Source organism: Periophthalmus magnuspinnatus, chromosome 3 (assembly GCF_009829125.3).
Source record: "Periophthalmus magnuspinnatus isolate fPerMag1 chromosome 3, fPerMag1.2.pri, whole genome shotgun sequence".
Taxonomy (NCBI): domain Eukaryota; kingdom Metazoa; phylum Chordata; class Actinopteri; order Gobiiformes; family Gobiidae; genus Periophthalmus; species Periophthalmus magnuspinnatus.
Window position 1 is genome coordinate 15,408,863 of NC_047128.1, and position 9,524 is coordinate 15,418,386.

The window sequence follows — 9,524 nt, forward strand, 5'->3', positions numbered from 1 at the left end:
AAAAACCTAACTTAAATCCTGATGAAATAGCCAACTATAGACCTATCTCTAATCTTCCCTTCCTCTCAAAAATTCTAGAACGAGTGGCGATGAAACAGTTCTGCCGCCACCTGCAGGACAATAATATATTTGAAAAATTTCAATCTGGATTCAGAGCTCACCACAGCACAGAGTCTGCACTGCTTAAAGTAACAAATGACTTACTACTAGCTGCTGATAACGGACTGGCTTTAGTCCTGGTCCTACTGGACCTCAGTGCAGCGTTTGACACCATTGATCGCAACATTCTACTGCAGAGGTTAGAATGTAACATTGGAATCAGAGGGACCGCCCTCAAATGGTTTAAATCCTATCTATCAGATAGGTACCAGTTTGTTAGTATAAACCACAGCACCTCTCCCTGTTCTAAAGTAGCTTGGTCCAATCCTATTTACTCTGTATATGTTGCCATTGGGTAACATTATCAGAAAACATGGCATTAATTTTCACTGCTATGCTGATGACACTCAGCTGTACTTATCAATGAAACCAAATCAGACTGATCAAATAGATAAACTCAGTGTCTGTGTGAAGGACATCAAAACCTGGATGACCTTGAATTACCTGCTCTTAAATCCTGAAAAAACAGAGGTCATTGTCGTTGGTGCCAAAGGTCAAAGAGATTCTCTGTTGGACCAGATAATCTCACTCGACAATGTGAGTATAGCTTCTAGCCCTACTGTAAAAAATCTTGGAGTCCTATTTGATCAAAATCTCTCATTCACAGCCCATATAAACCTAGCTTGTAAAACTGCATACTTTCACCTGTAAAATATAACTAAAATTAGAAATATTTTACCTAAAAACGATGCTGAAAAGCCCTAAACGGTATTTCCCCATCCTATCTCCAAGATGCTATTGTCCCGTACCAGCCAAACAGAGCACTCCGCTCTCAGAATGCAGGACTATTAGTGGTTCCTAGAGTGTCCAAAAGTACAGTGGGAGGGAGAGCATTCAGTTACCAAGCTCCTGGGATAAGATAGGCTGCAGTAGGAGATAACTAGCTGAGGGAAGTATGGCAACCTGAGCACTATCCTCTGCTTTGTCCTATTTTCTCATCAGCAATGCTATTCAGATGTTGTCCCTTGTCCCACTCCCCCTGTGGAGTGTAACTCATTCAGATGCCCCAATGACAGCTGGACCCTCTCCTCCTCCCCGCCTGGCCCTCCTCCACCCGCCTCCCTCTCCTCCTCGCCTGGCTCTCATCCTCCTAGCCCGGCTCTCCTCCTCCTCGCCTGTTCTTCCTCCTCCTCGCCTGGCCCTCCTCTGCCCCCCTCCCTCCTCCTCGCCTGGCTGATTTTTCTTGTTTTGTCTGATTTTTCCTGTTGTTTTGTTTTTGTGTGTAGGCAGCACGGTGGCTGAGTGGCAACACTCATGCCTCACAGCAAGAAGGTTTGGTTCGATCCACGGGTCGCCCAGGCCTTTCTGTGTGGAGTTTTGCATGTTTCTCCCCGTGTCTGGATGGGTTTCCTCCGGGGACTCACCTCCCCCCTCCTGGACCCTCTGCAGTTTGCCTACAGAGCCAATCGTTCTGTAGACGACATTAACCTGGCCCTTCACTTCATCCTTCAGCATCTGGACTCCCCGGGAACCTACGCCAGGATCCTGTTTGTGGACTTCAGCTCTGCGTTCAACACCGTCCTCCCTGCTCTGCTCCAGGACAAGCTCGTTCAGCTCAGTGTGCCTGACTCCACCTGCAGGTGGATCACTGACTTCCTGACGGACAGGAGGCAGCGCGTACGGCTGGGGAAGAATGTCTCGGATACTCGGACCATCAGAACAGGATCTCCACAGGGCTGTGTATATATTTTCTACCTTTAAGTATTTGATTTTTAAGCATATCTTCTTTTTTTTTTTAACTTCGTGCATGCCCTTATTTGTATTTATTCAGTGTGTTTTTATGTTGCACTTTATCACCAAAATAAAAGGATTCTGATTCTGAGTATTAGTGATGGTTTTATTTTGAGAAATGACAACAACAACATCTATTAACATAAATCAAATATTAACATTAACAACATCTATCAATATAAATCAAATATTAACATTAAACAGTATCTATCCATATAAGCCAAAGATTAACATTAAAACAGCACCTGTCCATACAAACCAAGTATTGATATAACAACAACAACAACAAACTTTATTTATAAAGCGCTTTTCATACAAGAAAAATGTAACACAAAGTGCTTTACAGTGCATTAAAATCAGTCTCAACCACCCCACAGCCAAACAACCCAACCCCAACACATCAATAAACACAACCAGAGAACCCCCCTACCCCAACGCACACTCCCACCCCCCACCCCAACACGTGTTAAAATACCTTTGGTTTCATTAAAATAAGTTTAAATGCCATAGGCTGGATAAAGATGAACCAGATGAGAGAGCGCCACCAGAGGAACCATCTGCACCAGGAGCAGGGTCACCCACAGCCACAGGACACCAGCCCAGGGCCCAGAGAAGAGATGAGGTCAAGACCAAACCTCCAGGGCCCACGAGCCAGGGCCCAGCAGCCACAGCCAACCACAGCTCCCGGTGCAGAGGGCTCCTCAGAGGAAACACTGGCAAATCTAAAATTATTAAAAGAAATAAAATAAGAGCAGCATCCATTAAATTAAATCACATATTGACACCTTGAATGTGCATGCAATACTATAACAAGAAGTAAAATGCTTGGCTCCCACAAAGTTGTTATCCCCATTGTTTTGGGTCGAAGGGCATATGTGACTGTCATTGTGGTATATTGCGCTCAGTGCTATATCCGCCACCAGCCAACAGGTGGTGCTGTTGTGTAACAGTTGTCATAAGAAGTTGTACTAGTCATTAAAGTTAAACCTTCGACCTGAGCGGCTGCCTCGTCTCAGTCATCTGTTAATTATATATAACCCACGTCTAAGACTGGATACAGCATAAAGCTACAACTTGGTGTCAGAAGTTTGAGCTGCCGTGTGAAGTGAGCGAACAAAGATCCCAACAGTAAGACGGCCAGAGATTAGTACACAGCTAAACAAGTTGCTAGCGGCATGGAGCAGTTCAAACCGCCGTCGCCCCTGCTACTCACCGGCAATTTGTCCGAGACTTGGCGCAGATGGGAGCAAAGATTCCGTCTATACATGATCGCTTCAGGTGCGTTGGAGAAAGATGAAAAGGTTAAAACAGCCATTCTCCTGCATACTATCGGTGAGGAGGCACTAGAAGTATATAACACACTGACTATTACCCCTGCCGGAGACGCGCTAACAATTGAAGATGTTATGCTAGCATTCAAGAGCTATTGTAGCCCGCGAAAAAACGTTGTTTTTGAGCGCCATCAGTTCTGGTCACATCCAATGCCAGAGGGAATCACAATGGACAGATACGTCACAGAACTCCGTCAAAAAAGCAAAGACTGTGAGTTTGGACGTAATGAAGATGAGATGATCAGAGACAAGTTGGTTTTCACCATTAATGACAGGAGATTAAAAGAGAGACTGCTTCGTGATAATGACCTAACTCTATGCAAAGCAATTGAAATATGCAGATCAGCGGAGGTAGCCAAATCACAGATCCAGGCTATGCAGTCGGCTTCAGTCACACAAGACATGTCAGTGGATGCGTTAAGAAAAGCAACAGGACATAGTCGACCTGCAAAACCTGCAAATAAAACAAGCAGTATCAAGCAAACGGTTTGTAACAAGTGTGGTAATAAGCATGAGCTCAGGCAGTGTCCAGCCTATGGGATAACGTGTCACAAGTGTAAAAAAGCTAACCATTTTGCAAAGATGTGTAGATCTACTGCAGAAAAGAACAGTAACTACAAGAAAACTAAAACTGAACAACATTGAAACCAATGTGGACCCATTGTACATAGGAATGGTGTGCAGTGACAAGAGAGAGACCAATAAAAGTTGGACAGAGACTGTCAAAATCAAAGGGTTGCCAGTCACTTTTAAGCTTGACACAGGTGCAGATGCAAATGTCCTTCCCATGTCAGTTTACAAAAAACTTTATGGTGCTCCTCAGTTAAAGCCTACAAAGATTGCACTCATAGCTTTTGGTGGTGCTCGCATACATGCAGAAGGTGTGGTGTCTCTCGAATGTGAAATGAAGGAGACCAAAGTTGTACTTGACTTTTTTGTGACTAGCGATGCAGATAAGTCAATCTTGGGTGGACAAGCATGTGAAGAGCTGCAACTGGTGCAACGAGTTGAGTCACTTACCGCAAATACAACCAAACCACCAGCCACTAAGAAAGACCTTTTGGAGAGGTATGCAGATGTTTTCACAGGACTTGGTGAGTTTCCTGGAGTTCACCACATACACATTGATACAAATGTAACGCCTGTGATACACGCATGTCGTAATGTGCCTCTCTCCATATTGGACCCACTGAAACAGACATTAAAAGATCTACAAAACAGAGATGTCATTATGCCTGTCAATGAGCCTACTGAATGGGTGAACAGTTTAGTCGTCACACAGAAAAGGAACGGGACACTAAGGGTGTGTTTGGACCCTTGTGATCTGAACCGAGCAGTGAAACGCCAGCACTACTCCATTCCCACACATGAGGATGTCCGCAGTAAACTAGCTGGAAAATCTATCTTCACCATTCTGGATGAAAAAGATGGTTACTGGCAAATCAAACTGGACGAGCCATCTTCCAAGCTCTGTACTTTTAACACGCCCTGGGGTCGGTATCGTTTCCTCCGACTCCCATTTGGAGTTAAATCAGCTAGCGAGGTATTTCAACAAAAGAACTGTGAAATTTTTGGTGACATACCTGGTGTGTTTATCATAGCAGATGACATGATCATTGCAGCAGCCACAGTACAAGAGCATGATGAGATCCTACAAAAGGTGATGGAAAGAGCAAAAACTGCAAATGTTAAGTTTAACAAGGACAAAATACAGTTCAAAGTGGATACAGTGAAATACATGGGTCACATCATCACTGCAGCTGGACAGAAAGCAGATGACGAAAAGATCAAAGCTATTGTGAGCATGCCCACTCCAGAGGACAAACAAAGCCTTCAACGTCTTCTTGGGATGACAAAATTTCTGACACAGTACATCCCAAACGAAGCTTCGCTAACAGCTCCTTTGAGACAGCTTCTTAAAAAGGACACGGTATGGCAGTGGCAATCACATCACACCAAAGCTTTACAAATACTGAAGTCCACGCTGACACAAGCACCAGTTTTGAGATTTTATGACCACAGGAAACCACTAACATTACAAGCTGACTCTTCAAAAGATGGACTGGGTGCATGTCTGCTGCAGGAAGGACAACCTGTATGCTATGCGTCACGAGGACTCACTGACACAGAAAAGAGGTATGCACAAATAGAAAAAGAGTTACTAGCCATTGTGTTTGCTGCCAAAAAATTTCACCAATATGTATACGGACGACCAGTGACAGTGCAGTCTGATCACAAGCCGCTTGAAGTAATTATGCGCAAGCCACTCTGTAAAGCGCCAGCAAGGCTACAAGGCATGCTGTTACAACTGCAGAGGTACGATCTCACTGTCACATACACACCTGGCAAACATATGTACATAGCTGACGCACTTTCACGTGCCACAACAACCAAAGACAGTGACAACGAAACGGAAACATCAAGTGATGAAAGAGTTGTGTACACTTTAGAGGCTACAGAGGCGCTGAGTGAAGAGACACTCAACAAGCTGGAAACAGCAGTAGCAGAGGACAGGGTGCTACAGGCTGTACGCGAAAGACACACGATCGGGTGGCCTGCTAAAAGGAAAAGTCTGGACAAAACACTCCACAGCTATTGGCCATTGCGTCACACCATCAGTGTTAACAAGGACATTATAATGGTAGGAGATAAGATAGCTATACCACAAAACTTCAAACACGTGATACTAGAGAAACTGCACATTGCTCACCAAGGGGTACAGCGCACGAAAGCCAAAGCGAGAAAAGTTCTGTACTGGCCTGGAATGTCACGTGATATAGAGATGATGATTGAAAAGTGTGAACAATGCCAACAAATGCAACCAAGAAACCAAGTGGAGCCACTTATTCCACATCCAATACCAGAGCTCCCATGGATGAAAATTGGAGCTGACATTTTTGAGCTGAATGGTCAGCCATACCTCCTGTTAGTTGATTACTTGACCAAATACCCTGAAGTTCTGAATCTGCCTAGTAAGACAGCTCATTCTGTGATTGAAAAAATGAAATCAGTTTTTGCAAGGCACGGGATTCCAAAAGAAATAGTGAGCGATCATGTTCCATTCGCTAGTTATGAGATGAAGTCATTTGCTAGTTCATGGGAAATCAAGCTCACATTCTCCAGCCCTGGTTTTCCCTCTTCAAATGGAATGGCTGAGCGTGCCATTAAGACTGTTAAAAGTGCTCTTAAGAAAGCATTGTTGACAGGTACCGATCCACACCTAGTGCTCTTGTCCCTGAGAAACACTCCAATTACTGGACTGAATGCTTCACCTGCACAGATGTTAATGGGAAGAGTTCTTCGCAGCACACTGCCATGTACAAGTGCTGTGCTGACACAATCAACCCCACAAGATGTCTACAACAAAGTACAGGACATTCAGCTCAAACGAAAGCAGCATTTTGACCAACGTGCAAAGCCACTACCAGTATTGGCACCTGGGGACACTGTACACATGCAAACACAACGCGGTTGGGAGCCAGCAGTCATCATTCATCAAAGAGAGGAACCGCGCTCCTACACCGTGCAAACACCCGCAGGACGAGTCCTGAGGAGGAACAGGAGACATCTGAGGAAAATTCATCCAAGTCTGTTTAAGGACAAACCCCTGGACTCTGACCCGGATGAACTGTCCTGTCAAACCCCAGAATCAGTTGGACCATCAACACATGATCCACCAGATGATTCAGCTAAAGACACTCCAACATGCTACACACGTAGTGGTCGTGCTGTAAGACGCCCGGCTAGATATAATGACTAGGTCATGAGTTAATATTGTGTATATTTTCGGAGTTCCTATTTTGTTACTTAAAGCTAAAGGGAAGTGAGAACACATATGTTTACATTTTCAGAATATGTGTTATGCATTTTGTTATTGTTCAGATAATACAAGGAAAAGAGTTTTGCTAATTATACACATAAGTACTGTGGTGCATTTGTGTTAGAACGTTACAGATTTTTGTCTTTGAAAAAGGGGGATATGGTATATTGCGCTCAGTGCTATATCCGCCACCAGCCAACAGGTGGTGCTGTTGTGTAACAGTTGTCATAAGAAGTTGTACTAGTCATTAAAGTTAAACCTTCGACCTGAGCGGCTGCCTGGTCTCAGTCATCTGTTAATTATATATAACCCACGTCTAAGACTGGATACAGCATAAAGCTACAACAGTCATGATGCCTGTTTGTTCCTGTCCTCCTGTGCTCTCACCCCCTCCCCTACCTGTCTTCCTGGATCTGGGCGGAGTTCCTGACTCCTCCCGCACGCACCTGGAGCGCATTAGCGCAATCACCGTCACCTGCTGCTGAGTATATGAGGGCTCGGCAGACTACACTCGGAGCCAGACCGTCCACGTGTAAACGTGAATGCTCCAGCTCAGTTTTTGCATCATTGTTACACGTCTGCATGTTCTCATTTGTAGTGATGGGAGAAATGAGATCTTATGAGGTGATGAGATCTCACAGCCAAATGATTCAAAATGTGGTACAGTAATGAGGTCTCATAATACTGCCATCTGCTGTTACTTTGCATACATTACAACATTTGAGCTGTGTATTAGCCTTAGTTATTTCAACTAACACTTTGGATATTTGTAAAGGCCTGTATATGAAAATAATAAAACATGTCACACAATTCTGTTTAATTGATTTTCATTTAAAAATACAATTTTTGCAAGGGTTTTTGGACTGAGACGGTTTCTTTTTTTGGAAAGAATGTCTCCAGCTTTTGAGAATACTCTCTCACAAAGAACAGAGGATGCTGGGGAGCAAAGGAAACTTTTGGAAAGATTATACAGGGTTGGGTATAGCACTTTTGATTTGGTCCAGTACATTAATGGATCCTCGCTTCTCGGTATTGGAACTTCAGCAAGGTAACGGTCTACTTCAATGGTTGCATCTGCTACAAAGCTCTTTGTTCTTCTACTGTTGTTAACATTTTCGTCAAGCTTATGCCAAATGTCATCTAATTCATTCACACCTTATTATGGCCAGACACTACGAAGTGTTCTCACATTGTGGAGGATTTCCTTCTTGATGACTGCATCTGTAAATGGATTTGATTTCTCAACACACTAAATAGTACTGAAACTAGCTAGATGCTCATCTCAAAAGTGCCACAGTTCCAGTGTGAGTTGTAGCACAAAAAAAGACCCACATTTAGTCAAACCCAGATCTCATCACGTGATCGCGTTGTTCATGATGCACGCTTCAGTTTGAGTCTCCATTGGGAACGCCCACTTTTGTTCGGTACAGATCTCAAGATCTCATTTCATTTCGCCCATCCCTACTCATTTGGGATTTTTGCCACCTTTCAGATTCCTGCCCTCGCTCGTTCCTGCTTCTGCCTCTGTGCTCCAGCTCCGGTACAGTCATCCCTCTGCCTTGCCACCTGTCCTGTCTTGGTCTCCGGCGTCCCGCCTGCTTCTTGCTCTGGGTCCCGCTCTTTGGACTACGCCAGCCCTGGTCTCGTCCCCGCTCCTGTCTTCACTCCGGTCCTGGCTTCACGTCCTCGACCTGCTCTACGCCCGCCCCGCCTGCCTCCCGCTTCCTCGTGTGTGTTTGAATGAACTATTAAAGACTGAAATTCACTATCCTGTAAATAAACAACTCAACCCGCCCTGAGTCTGCACTCTTTGGTCCTTCCCGCACCGTTACGACAGTGACACACCATTGCCACCATTGTCTCCTCCTCCTCCGCTTTGGGCGCGATGTGTGCTGAAGGGAACAGCCAACCGTCCGTCCTGCAGATCTGTCAAAGAAACAGAGCCAGTTGTGACACATGTCTGTAAATGAGTGCATATTGTCCCTATGAGCTGTGCTCCCAGTAACGGACCTTACTATTAATATTACTGTAACCCTTAAATATCGGTCTTCCCAGTCTCCGGAGGCTGCGAGTACGGCGGGTTACATTTAGATTTGAGTTATTGACTTTCTTGCTGTTTTCCTAGCTAAAATCACCAACACGGCAGGACAGTGCACAGCTCGTCTCTTTATTGAACAACCGACACACTTAACACGTGCGCGCCCTCTGCGCGTTCACACTCCCACCCACTTCCCGGTGCGCTCCCCAAATGCGCTGCACCGCAACAACAATAGGAACCAACATTAAATGTATTTTACCCAAACATAATATAAATAAATATTACTTATTAATACAACAAGTATAAAGTAATAAACAAAATACAAATGCCCCAAATTAATGTTAATATATAAAATAACACATCAAATAAATCAAAGGTTACATTACTATGACCCCCCCACCCACACACAGATACACAGACGCACTGATCCACACGCGCACTGATC